We start from the raw sequence: 14,353 nt of genomic DNA, 5'->3' as shown, positions 1-14,353 counted from the left end.
CTTTATACTAAACTATATTTACTTCTTATTTAGTACCCTTAGCACACTAATCACGACTACTCAGTTGACTTAGTGCCCTAATCAGACTAAGCACTCTGCTTAGTCTGCTTAGCGCCCTTGGCGTACTAATCAGTCGTCCCTTACTGTGTGATTGGCTATTCTCGTACGTTCTTCCGATTGCCCCTATTCCCGTGGCCCCACAACCCGTCCTGAACCAGGGTTGTGACAGTGATCGAAGGCATAGCACGACGAGCACTTCGCGGGATGCAAAGTGCTAGGAGTGATCGGGGCCGTAGCAGGGCGAGCACCTCAGGGCCCCGAGGTCTATATATATACGGAGGAACTGGCTGGTGTAAATAGACAGTTCCGTAGTATATAATTTAAATTATAGTTATAGTATCTTATAATTATATTAAGATATCTTATCGTATACTATTTAGTTATACCGAACTAGGATTATTTAGAAGTAACCTTTAACCGGTATCCCTTTTAGAGGTTCTAAATAGAGATTCGTTATACGTTATATACTTACTTTAACTTTATTACGGATAAATTAAAGGCGTCTTTTTACTATTATAGCCAGACCTAAAAATATTTAGATAGGAAGTATTTCGCTTAGCTTAAATAATGAAAGACCTACTACTATTAATACTTAATTTACTATAGAGTAGGTAATGCGGTATTTTAAGGAACTTAAAGACGAGGCTTAATAGACTCGGAAGTAAATTATTATTATATTAACTTTACTTAAAGTAGTACTTAAGTTCCTAACACCGGAGCGCTATAAAGAAAGAAAGGTAAAGCTTAAAGAGTTTTTAATTTAACTTAAAACCTATTTTCGTTAATATTTAAACTAATTTATTAACGAAAAGTCGAAGGTTATTTTTATAGCTATTAGACTTAAGGATAAAGCTTTTACGTAATTTAAGCCTATCTTTAATAATTATTACGAGGAAGAGCCGTCCGATTAAAAGAAGATTACTATAGAATACTTTAAGAGTTACTATATCTTTAAAACTAAGTTTAAAAAGGTATTTAGAAAGTATAATAAGATAAGGCGTATATAAAAAAGGCTTATAAACCTACGTTAAACGTATTTAATAATTAATTATATAGCTTTATTTAAAATTAATAATTTACGTAATACTATTAACGATAAGGGGTTAATATAACTTTTCTATAATAACCTTAAAAAAAATAAAGGATAAATTATATAAGGAGTCGAGGCTTAATACTATCGATAAATATATTACTATAGCTATACGGATCGACGATCGATAATTCTAGCGTCGTACGGAGAAGAAGGGTAGTAATAAGGGTTACTATAGTAATAAAGGGTACTTTAGTAATAACCGCTTTAACGATAAACGTAAGAAATAATACTTTAGTATTAATTATTCCGGTACTACGTATTTAGGACCAATAAACGTCGATACTATATAATAGTAAAGGCCGTAAGGCCGGGGCTAAAGTAAAAATAACTTTAAGTATTTTAATTACGGTAAAGTAAAATACTTTAAAAAGAACTATTAAATACCTAAACGACTCGGCTAAAAAAAAAAGATCGTAATTACTATTATATCGAAGGGACTAAAAGTTACGGAAGTAACGGCTATTAAATATTAATAAAGCGGAATAATAAAATTAAAAAAAGATTTTAATTAATATACTAAATAAAAAGAAGTAAAGTTTTAAGAGTTACGAAAAATAATAAAAAAACTAAAAATGAAATATAAAAAAAAAAGATTTTTAAATATAAGTATTAAAAGATTAATTAATATAAATTATTACGGAAATTATTACGGAAATCGCTAAAAGTAATAATCTTACGTAAGAACCTATTAAATAAGTAATACTAAAAAGGTAATATAATAAATATAGATTTATTATTTTATAAAATATATTATAGCCTATAAAGCTCGTATATAAAAACTAAAAAAAGTATTAAAAAAGTAGGAAAGTCATTAATATTAAAATCGCAAAAATATTAAAAAATATATTAATACCTATATAATATATATTTTATAAAGGAAATATAATATAACTTTATTTTAAATATCCGGAATATCGGAAAATACTTTAGTTTTAATATATTATATATAAATATATAAAGTACTATTAAAGTAAGTTACTATACGGTTATTAGCCGGTATATAAAGTAAATAAGGAAAGTAAGCTATAGTTAATTAAAAAAATTATAATTAAATAAAAAAAGGCCCGGTAGAAAGATTTAAACGATTACCTTTTATAAAAGGTTTAAAACCCGGTTAAACTAAAGGATAACCTTTAGGTTATATAGATTATACTAAGGTATATAAAATATTACGTTAAATATATAGAAAGTTAAAATACGGACGATAATATATATTTTTTAAAAAAAATAATATTAAAATAGTATTTAAGCTTAAATTATACTATATATTTATAAGACAAAGTTAAACGATATTATTAAAATAAAGTATATAAAATTAAATAAAAGAATTATTATCGGATAAAAATATAAGAAAGTATTAAAAAAGTAAAAGATAAAAAATAAAAGGAAATTAAGTAAGTATAATTAAAAAACTTTATATTATTAATTAATCCGAAATAAAAAAACGTTTTTAAATAATATAATCGTTTAAAAAACAATTCGCGACCTTTCGCGAAAGCTATTAACTTTTAATAAATTATAAATAATATTTTTAAAAATATTAGTATAAAGTAAAGATATGAAATAATAATCCGAGGTTTATTAGTAAAGTCGTTACTATATAAGGAAAAAGTAAAAGAAATAACTATTTTTAAATTACTATACGATAAAAAAATCTTTAAATAATAATATTAATAAATAATAATATAAAAATAAACCTAATTTTACTATAATTTATATATTAAACCCGGATACTATAAAAGAAAAAAAGAATAGATCGTTATATAAAGACTATTTCGTATGTAAAAGGTTTATAGGGAAATATTACTTTTAAATATTATAATCGAAAGAAAAATAATTTTAATTATTTTTAATATGATAAATATAGGACCCTCGAAAGATATAATTTTAAAGTAATTATAGTATAAAAACTATAATTTAAATATCGATTAGAAGGATAGTAATTATTTATAATTAAAAAAACTTTAAAAGTATTTAGTTAACGATAAAAGATTAAAAATGCGTACGGAATAAAATATAAAATAAGTACTATTTACGGTACTACCGTAAAGAGTTTAAAAAATAATAATATATTTTATCGATATAGGTAGTAAAATCGAAAAAATAAGGTTAATAACGTTAATAAAGATATTGGAAATTAATAAATATATTTATTATAATAATATAGAAAAGGCCGAGAAAAAAGTAATACTAATAGAATATCGAGAATACTTAACTTTTATAATTAAATATTTAAAAAGGCTTTTAAAGCGAGGGCCGTAGGATTATAAAATTAAATTAAAAAAGGGAGTTAAATTATAGTTATTTAAAGTATATTATATTAATAATAAATAAAGTAAAAAACTATAAAAGTATTTAAACGAAAATTTAAAAAGAAATTATATTAAGAAGTTTATATCGCTAATAAAATACCCCGTTTTTTTCGTATTAAAAAAAGACGGAAACTTACGATTATATATAAATTACCGGTAATTAAATAACGAAACGGTAAAAAATAATTATTTATTATTATTAATATTTAAATTATAAAGTTAATTAATAAAGGCGTAATACTTTATACGTTTAAATATATTTATCGGATATACCTATATACGGATTAAAAAAAAAGATAAATAGAAAATAGTATTTCGTACGTCCTATAATTATTTTAAGTATTTCGTAATACTATTTAAGCTAATTAATATACCCGCGACGTTTTAATCTTTTATTAATTATATAATATAAAAGTACTTTAATAAAATAGTAATATACTATTTCGATAACGTTTTTATTTACTTACGTACTTTAGAGGAATATAAACGGTACGTACGAAAGATATTTAACGCGTTATACGGAGCCGGACTTTTAATTAATAAAGAAAAGAGCGAGTTTTATATATAAAAAATAATATATTTAGAATATTTAATATCGTTAAGTATAGTTTATATAGAATTTAGGAAAATTATAATAATTAAAGATTAGTTTACGTTATAATTATAAATATATATTAAAGAATTTTTAGGGTTTACAAACTTCTATAGGATATTTATTTAAAGGTATATAAATACTATAAAGCTTTTTAACTATTTAATTAAGAAAGACGTAGAGTTTTAATAAAGGTAAAAAGAAAAGTAAGCTTTTTAAGAATTAAAAAAAACTATTTTAAAAAACCCGGTACTTAAACTATTAAACCCTAATCGATTATTTAAAATTAAGGTAAATATATTAAACTATACAATCGGTAAGTAATTAAAATAGCGAAATAATAATAATAAATTATATTTAATAACTTTTTTTTCGAAAAAACTCGAGGGAATACGTTAAAACTATTTAATTTATAATAAAAAATTATTTATTATTATCGAAACGTTTAAAAAATAAAAGCTATACTTTAATAATATTAAGTACGAAGTATAGGTCTATATAGATTATAAAAATTTACGGTACTTTATTATTACGAAGGTCCTTAACGCGCGGTAAATATAATAATTAAAGTTTCTTTTAAAATTTAATTTTTAAATTAATTATAAGAAGGGATCGGAAAACGTTAAAGTAAATATATTTAATTAGTATATTAATTATTATAAAGATATATTTAAAAAGTTATTATTATTATTTAAGAAAGTATTTAATAATATTTTTAAATATTTATTATAGTTATAAATAAAGTATTATATAATATATCGGGAAAAAACTACTTTTAATAAATATTAAAGGAAATTAAATACTAATATTATAAAATAATATTAATAGAAAAAGCTAAAGCTATAAAGTATTTAAAAGGATAACTAAAAAAAGTTATAGTATAAGAATCGAATATACGTAAAGCTAGGTAATCGGACGATATTAATAATAAATATTTATATATCGAAACTCGGAAAATATATAGGTATTACTAAAACTATAAAAAAAATTAAATAATATTTTAATTAGCCGAAAATTAAAAATAACGTTAAAGAAATTATTTAATTATATTATATATACGAAAGAACGAAGGTTATAAAGTATAAACTACATAGATTTTTAAAATTATTATTAATAGTAAAATAACTATTAAATTTAATTATAATAAACTTTATTATTAAATTACTAAAGTTTAAGGATATAATAACCGGCGTTAAGTATAATAATATATTAACGGTAGTCGATAAGTTTATTAAATAAATATATTTTTTATTATATAAAAAAATTTAATTAATAAAGTAATTAATAAACGTAATATTATAATATATTATAATAATATATATATAATTAAAAAAGTTTATTACGGATCGCAATATTAAATTTATATCGAAATTGTAAAAAGCGTTAATAACGAGGTTAGGGATAATAAGTAAAGCGTTATTAATTTACTATTTTTAAACGAACGGTTAAACGGAACGGTTTAATTAAATTATAAAATAATATTTATAGAATTATATTAATTTTAAATAAAATAATTAAATTAAATTATTATTTATAGTATAGTTAACGTATAATATATCACTAACGGAAATTATAAAAATTATATTTTTCTTTATAGATTTTAATTATAAAGTAAATCTACGGTAAGGACTTACTATTAAAATACTTAAGGCCGAGGTTAAAGTAAATAAAATATATATATTTTACGGTAAATTTAAATAAAAATTAAAATTTATAAAGGAAAAAATACGGAAATACTATAATATTAAAAAGCTCGAAAGACTTTACTTTAAAGAAAAAAATATAATATTCCTTTCTATATATAATTTACGTATTAAAAGATTTAGAAAGAAACTAAATTATAAATAAATAAGCCCGTTTAAAGTTAAAAGAAAAATATCGGAAACGGTATTCGAAGTAAAACTACCCCGTATAATATATTTATAGTTATATACCTTTTATATTTTACTTCTAGAGCCTATATTACCGGTAAGTAAAGTTAATATATAGGCTATAGCGGAGGATAAAGAAAAAAAATATAATATAGAAAAAATATTTAATTTACGGTTTAATAAAAGTTAATTAAAGTATTTAGTTAATTAATTAAGGTATTTAACTATAAATAATTTATAAAATTATAAATATATTTCAATTATTTAAAAAAATTAAAAATCTTTTATTAATAATATTTAAACCGGTTAAAATTTAAATAAATAAAAATAAATCCGGGCGTAAAAAGATTTTACTAAACCCTTTTAAACCTAAAGAAATCTTAATAAAATTCGAACTTACGCTTTTAGTAAAATAATTAATATATTATATACTATATTATAAAGTTAGAAGGTATAAGGAGAATTAAATATAAATAACGTTACGCGTTTTAATTATCCTAGGAAAGGAAAAGTATATTATTAACGGTATCTTACGCGGTTAAGAAAGAAGGACCGGCTATACCGGGATTAAAAAAAAGGTCGGTAAATTAATCGAGGCTTAAGGTAGGATTTAAAAAGGAAAGGGCCGAAATAAAAGTAATAATAAAAAAAAATAATAAAGGTATTTATTATTAACGGGCTATATAGGATAATAAACCGCGTAAATAACTTTCTTTTTTTTCCTTTAAAGAAATAAGATTCGTAACGAAAAGTAATGAAGGCTTATATTTTAAAAGTACGCGATTATACCTCGAGACGAAAAAACTTATTTAAAATAATTTACTTTTCGGTATTTAAGTGTTTTTTCTCTTTAATAAAAGGACGGACTATAGGGTTAGTAAAGAAGTATATAATAGTTTAGGAAAGGATTTACGATTTATATTATAAATATTATAGTAAAAGCGATTCGATTTAATATACGGGAGGTATCGGTCGTATCGAAAGAAAGTTATATATTTAAGGCTATTTTTTTTATAATAAATATATTCGGGTATAATAAGGTTAAACTTTTTAAGGAAAAGTATTTAATTGCGGCGATGATTGGTATTCGTACGAGCGGGCTTCTTTATACGATTAAATATAACGGTAAAATAAAAGAGAAGGAAAATTTATTAAAGGGATACTATAGGAAAAGGGGATTAAAGACTATTTTAGGAATACGGTCGCTAGGGTATCGACCTAGGAGGAGGGGCATTATATTATAATTAACCTAATGCTAGGCCGCGTAGTATATAAGGCGCGGGGCGTTCCTAACTAATTATTAAGAAAACTAAGAGGTAGCTAATTAAGGCTAGGCAGAAGTACTACGGCGCTAAAAGGCCTAAGTAGTCTACAGGACGTAAGATATTACGGGTAATCGAAGGTATAGCACGACGAGCACTTCGCGGGATGCAAAGTGCTAGGAGTGATCGGGGCCGTAGTAGGGCGAGCACCTCAGGGCCCCGAGGTCTATATATATACGGAGGAACTGGCTGGTGTAGATAGATAATTCCGTAGTATGCAATTTAAATTGTAGTTACAGTATCTTATAATTACATTGAGATATCTTATCGTACACTATTTAGCTGTACCGAATTAGGATTATTCAAAAGCAGCCTTCAACCGGTATTCCTTTCAGAGGTTCTGGATAGGGGTTCGTTATATTAAGTATTTAAAGGGGTTTTTAAAGTAAAGACTATAAAACTATAAAATTAAATTAAAAAAGAAAGTTAAATTATAATTATTTAAAATATATTATATTAACGATAAATAAAATAAAAAACTATAAAAATATTTAAATAAAAATTTAAAAAGAAATTATATTAAGGAATTTATATTACTAATAAAATACTTTATTTTTTTCGTACCGAAAAAAAATAAAAGCTTACGATTATATATAGATTATTAATAGTTAAATAATAAAATAGTAAAAAATAATTATTTACTATCGTTAATATTTAAATTACGGAGTTAATTAGTAAAAGCGTAATACTTTATACGCTTAAATATATTTATCGGGTATACTTATATACGGATTAAAGAAAGAAATAAATAAAAAATAGTATTTCGTATATCTTATAATTATTTCGAATATCTTATAATACTATTTAGGTTAATTAATATACCTGCGATGTTTTAATCTTTTATTAATTATATAATATAAAAGTACCTCGATAAAATAATAATATATTATTTCGATAATATCTTTATTTATTTATATATTTTAGAAAAATATAAACGGTATATATAAAAAATACTCGATATACTATATAGAGCCGGACTTTTAATTAATAAAAAGAAAAGCGAGTTTTACGTATAAAAAATAATATATTTAAAATATTTAATATTATTAAATAAGGTTTATATAAAATTTAAAAACATTATAATAATTAAAGATTAATTTACGCTATAATTATAAATATATATTAAAGAATTTTCAAGGTTTATAAATTTCTATAAAATATTTATTCGAAGGTATATAAATATCGCGAAGTTTTTTAATTATTTAATTAAAAAAAATATAAAATTCCGGTAAAGGTAAGAAAAAAAGTAAGCCTTTTACGAACTAAAAGAGGCTATTTTAAAGGATTTAATATTTGAATTATTAAACTTTAATTAATTATTTAAAGTTAAAGTAAAGATATTAAATTATATAATCGGTAAATAATTAATATAATAAAATAATTATAATAAATTATATTTAATAACTTTTTTTAAAAAAGCTTAAAAAATATATTAAAACTATTCAATTTATAATAAAAAGCTATTCATTATTATCGAAACGTTTAAGAAATAAAAGTTATATTTTAATAATATTAAATATAAGATATAAATTTATTTAAATTATAAGAATTTATAATATTTTATTACTACGAAGGTCCTTAACGTATAGTAAATATAATAATTAAAGTTTTTTTTAGAATTTAATTTTTAAATTAATTATAAAAGAAATTCGGAAAATACTAAAGTAAATATATTTAGCTAGCGTACCGATTATTATAAAAATATATTTAAGGAATTATTATTATTATTTAAAGAAGTATTAAATAATATTCTTAAGTATTTACTATAACCGTAAATAAAATATTATATAATATATTACGAAAAGGTTATTTTTAATAAATATTAAAGAAAATTAAATATTAATATTATAGAATAATATGAATAGGAAAAACTAAAGTTATAAAGTATTTAAAAAAATAGTTAAGGAAAGCTATAGTATAAAAATCGAATATACGTAAAGTTAAGTAACCGGACGGTATTAAGAATAAATATTTATATATTAAAGCTCGGAGGATATATAAATATCGTTAAAACTATAAAAAAGATTAAATAATATTTTAATTAACCGAGGATTAAAAATAACGTTAAAGAAACTATTTAATTATACTATACGTATAAAAAAACGAAAATTATAAAGTATAAGCTTCATAGATTTTTAAAATTATTATTAATAGCGGAACGTTATAAAGTTTAATTATAATAAACTTTATTATTAAATTATTAAAGTTTAAAAATATAATAATTAATATTGAATATAATAATATATTAACGATAGTTAATAAGTTTACTAAATAAATATACTTTTTATTATATTAAGAAACCTAATTAATAAAGTAATTAACGGATATAATACTACGGTATATTGTAATAATATATATATAATTAAAGGAGTTTATTACGGATTATAATATTAAATTTATATCGAAATTTTAAAAAACGTTAATAACGAAGTTAAAGATAATAAGTAAAGCGTTATTAACTTATTACCCTTAAATAAACGGTTAAATAAAACGATTTAATTAAATTATAAAATAATATTCATAAAATTATATTAATTTTAAATAAAATAATTAAATTAAATTATTATTTATAATATAATTAAAGTATAATATATTATTAACGGAAATTATGAAAGTTATATTTTTTTATAAATTTTAATTATAAAGTAAATTTATAATAAAAATTTATTATTAAAGTCCTTAAAGCTAAAATTAAAATAAATAAAATATATATATTTTATAATAAATTTAAATAAGAATTAAAGTTAATGAAAGAAAAAATATAGAAATATTATAATACTAAAAGGTTCGAGGGACTTTACTTTAAAAAAAAAAATATAATATTCCTTTTTATACGTAATTTATATATTGAAAAATTTAATAAAAAATTAAATTATAAATAAGTAGGTCCGTTTAAAATTAAAAAGAAAATATCGGAAACGGTATTCGAACTAAAATTACTTTATATAATATATTTATAGTTATATACTTTTTATATTTTACTTATAAAACCCGTATTACCGGTAAATAAAGTTAATATAAATAATAGCGGAGGACGAAAAAAAATATAATATAAAAAAAATATTAAATTTATAATTTAATAAAAGTTAATTAAAGTATTTAATTAATTAATTAAAATATTTAATTATAAATAATTCGTAAAAACTATAAATATATTTTAATTATTTAAATAAATTAAAAAAAAATTTATTAATAATATTTAAATTATTTAAAATTTAAAATAACAAAAATAAATTTAAACTTAAAAGTATTTTATTAAATATTTTTAAATTTAAAAGAACTTTAATAAAAATCGAATTTATACTTTCGATAAAATAATTAATATATTATACGCTATACTATAAAGTTAAAAAGTAAAAAGGAAATTAAATTAATTAATATTATATATTTTTATTACCGTAAAAATAATCGAAACGTACGATTGATAAAGTAATAAAAAAAATCTATATTTAAATTATAGAAAAGTATTTATAAATTTAAATATAAAAGAACTTTAACGGAAATCGAATTTATATTTTCGATATGAATAATTAATATACTACGTATTATATTACGAAGTTAAAAAATATAAAAAAAATTAAATATAAATAGCGTTATACGTTTTAATTACTTTAAAAAGTAAAAAGCGTATTATTAATGATATTTTACGCGGTTAAGAAAGAAGGATCGGCTATATTAAAATTAAAGGAAAGGTCGGAAAGCTAATTAAAATCTAAAGTAGGATTTAAAAAAGAAAAGGCCGAAGTAAAAATAATAATAAAAAAAGAAGTAATAGAAATATTTATTACCGGCGGGCTATATAGAATAGTAAGCCGCACGGAAAACTCTCTTTTTTCTTTTTTAAAAAAACAAGATTTATAACGGAAAGTAATAAAGATTTATACTTCGAAGATACGCGATTATATTTTAAAACGAAGGAATTTGTTTAAAGTAATTTACTTTTCTATATTTAAACGTTTTTTCTCTTTAATAAAAAAACGGACTATAAAATTAATAAAGAAGCGTATAATAGTTTAGGAAAGAATTTATAATTTATATTATAAATATTATAATAAAAGCAATTTAATTTAATATATAAAAAATATTAATTATATCGAAAGAAAATTATATATGTAAAATTATTTTTTTTATAATAAATATATTCGGGTATAATAAAGCCGAATTCCTTAAGGAAAAATATTTAATTATAACGACGGTTAATACTTATATAAATAAATTTCTTTATATAATTAAATATAACGGTAAAATAAAAAAGGAAAAAAATTTATTATAAGGATATAGTAAAAAAAGGGGATTAAAGATTATTTTAAAAATATAATTACCGGGGTATCGACCTAAGAGGAAGGGTATTATATTATAGTTAACTTAATAGTAAGTCGCGTAGTATATAGGGCGCGGGGCGTCCTTAACTAATTATTAAAGAAATTAGGAAATAATTAATTAAAGCTAACTAGAAATACTACGGCGCTAAGAGGCCTAAATAGTCTGCAGGATGTAAAATACTACGGGTAATCGAAGGTATAGTACGACAAGTACTTTATAGGATATAAAGTGCTAGGAGTGATCGGGGCCGTAGTAGGGTAAGTACCTTAGGGCCCTAAGGTCTATATATATAGAGGAACTGGCTGGTATAGATAGATAGTTCTATAGTATATAATTTAAGCTTATATTTACGGTATCTTATATTTATATTAAAATATTTTATCGTATATTATTTAGCTATACCGAACTAGGATTATTCAGGAGTAGCCTTTAACCGGTATCCCTTTCAGAGGTTCTGGATAGGGGTTCGTTATACTAACCTATAAAGTACGGTACTACGCTTAACTTATACTAGCTTATAAATTCCGAAGAAGAAATTATTATTTAATATATTATTAAACTATATATGCGTGCTTTTCTATTAGAATTACGTAGTATGGAAAATATAAATTACTAACTATTATATATATATAATACGCTATTTATTAGTAAGCTCTAAATATATAACTTTATTAAATATTAATTGTAGCTCTATACGCGTTTTACGTATAAATATAACTATTAGAGGGCTAAGTACGAGGATTTAAAGGGTATTACCGAGTAATTTACGTTTATATAAAATACTAAAGTTAAGTATAGTATTATAAATAATAATATTTATAATTTCGACGAAATTTAGTTTATAATAAAGATTATTTTTATAAGTATAGTAATTATAACTTTGGACGGCCTTAATAAAGTAAAACTAACCTAATTTAATAACTATAAATAATTATTAATAATTTAGGAAGTTAATACTTTAAATTAAACTATTTTACTTTTCATTATTTTAATTATATAATATTATTTCATTAAGTAAAATACCGAATATAATTTATTATTTATTTAACGTATTATAATTATTAATAATAATTAAATTTTTAATCCGGTAAGCCTAATTTAAATTAAATATTTCGATTATTATATAACGTTCCGTACGAAGGGTAAGTACTAGTTATTAATCTTCGATATTTACGAAAATTATTACTCGATTAAGTTCAAACGTTATTATTAACAGAATAATATTATTACATTTTGTATATTTTTATATTCCTCCTACTTCTTTTAATTATTTGATATTAACTATTTCAGGTCGCTAAAATAGGCGTACGGCCGTTAAAATAAAAACTTAATATATTTATATATTAACTACATTAAATAAACTCGAGTTCCTTTATATTTTCCGCGAAACTTTCTTTACTTTTATTACGGAGAAAAATATATAGGGTAGTTTTATAGGGGTTAGCTTTATATTATACGATTTAAAGAAATATTTTTTAAGTTAAATATTAAGTTTTGTATATTAATATTTCCGACCTTACGGCCCGGTACTTTATAACCTTAAGTATTTTAAATATTATAAAACCCCTAAAAAGTTAATTTATAATTAATATTTATTAAAATTTGTATTATTTATTATTAAATAATTCCCCAACTTTAATGTTAAACACTATAGATTAATTTATCAAAGGTACGATAGCTATAATATCTTAAGTAGCCCTTTTATAAATAAAGGTTTCTTCGTTTTATAAGGTTAATAAGGTATTAAATAAACGCCGGAAAGTTAAAAAAATATATGTAAGGCTTAGAGGGTTACTTGCTGTGCAAAATATATACGATTTACTAGATAAGAAAGCTATGGGTAGAGAGGGAGTGTAAAAAACGTAGCTAGATAGTAGTGGTGTAGGGGGCTTATACGAAGGCTCGGTGCTGTGGTATATGCGGCAAGCCTGGCTATAATATCCGTACGTGCTAGGAGGTTGTAGAAGAGTCTAATTTAGCTGTTTCTAATATAATTATAGTAGGTTAATAGTGTTAGTGTATTATAATTGAGGGTAATTGTAGTAGGGTGGTGAAAAGTAGTGCACTCGCTTATATGGTGCACTCGTTTATAATGTACGTTATTATTTTATTAAAAAACTTTAAAAATATTTTAAGATTTTTTATAACAAAACTATAAATAATTACGTATAGATACCTAATGAATTTTTCAGTATTATATCCCATGGCAAATTTCTTAGATTAAACACTTAGCTTTTTAACTTTTATATAATATACTTTAAAATATTTAACTATAAAGTTATTTTTAGATAGATACTTAAACTTCACTAATTTTAGCTTTATAAATTATAAACTACCTTTTAGATATATAGTTATTGATGACTTAAGCGTTATTATTTAAAATTATATTTTCTTTAAGTAAAACCAAAATATTGATTATTTGTAGGCAAAAGCTAAATAATTCTGATAATATTTAATAATAGATTTAATTTTCTATAAAACTTTTTCATGATATATAGCGTTTTTATTACTATTATAAAATTACAAATCTTTTAACTTATTAGAATTCTTTAAATACGAATATAAATTCTCCTATTTAAATTTTCAAATAATAAAGTTATTATAAAATATAAGCACGTTAAATTTTTTTGATAACGATAAACCTCATAAACTTATACCTTCGATAGTTAGTATATAATATAAATATTGAAAAATAAGTAAGTTTAATTTATTTAGGTGATATTATAATAACTTTAAAAATAATTTCATAGATAAATTTTATATTTAAATATAAGACATAT

Source organism: Podospora bellae-mahoneyi, chromosome 4, assembly GCF_035222275.1.
Source record: "Podospora bellae-mahoneyi strain CBS 112042 chromosome 4, whole genome shotgun sequence".
NCBI classification, from domain to species: Eukaryota; Fungi; Ascomycota; class Sordariomycetes; order Sordariales; family Podosporaceae; genus Podospora; species Podospora bellae-mahoneyi.
This window is presented reverse-complemented; position numbering follows the sequence as displayed.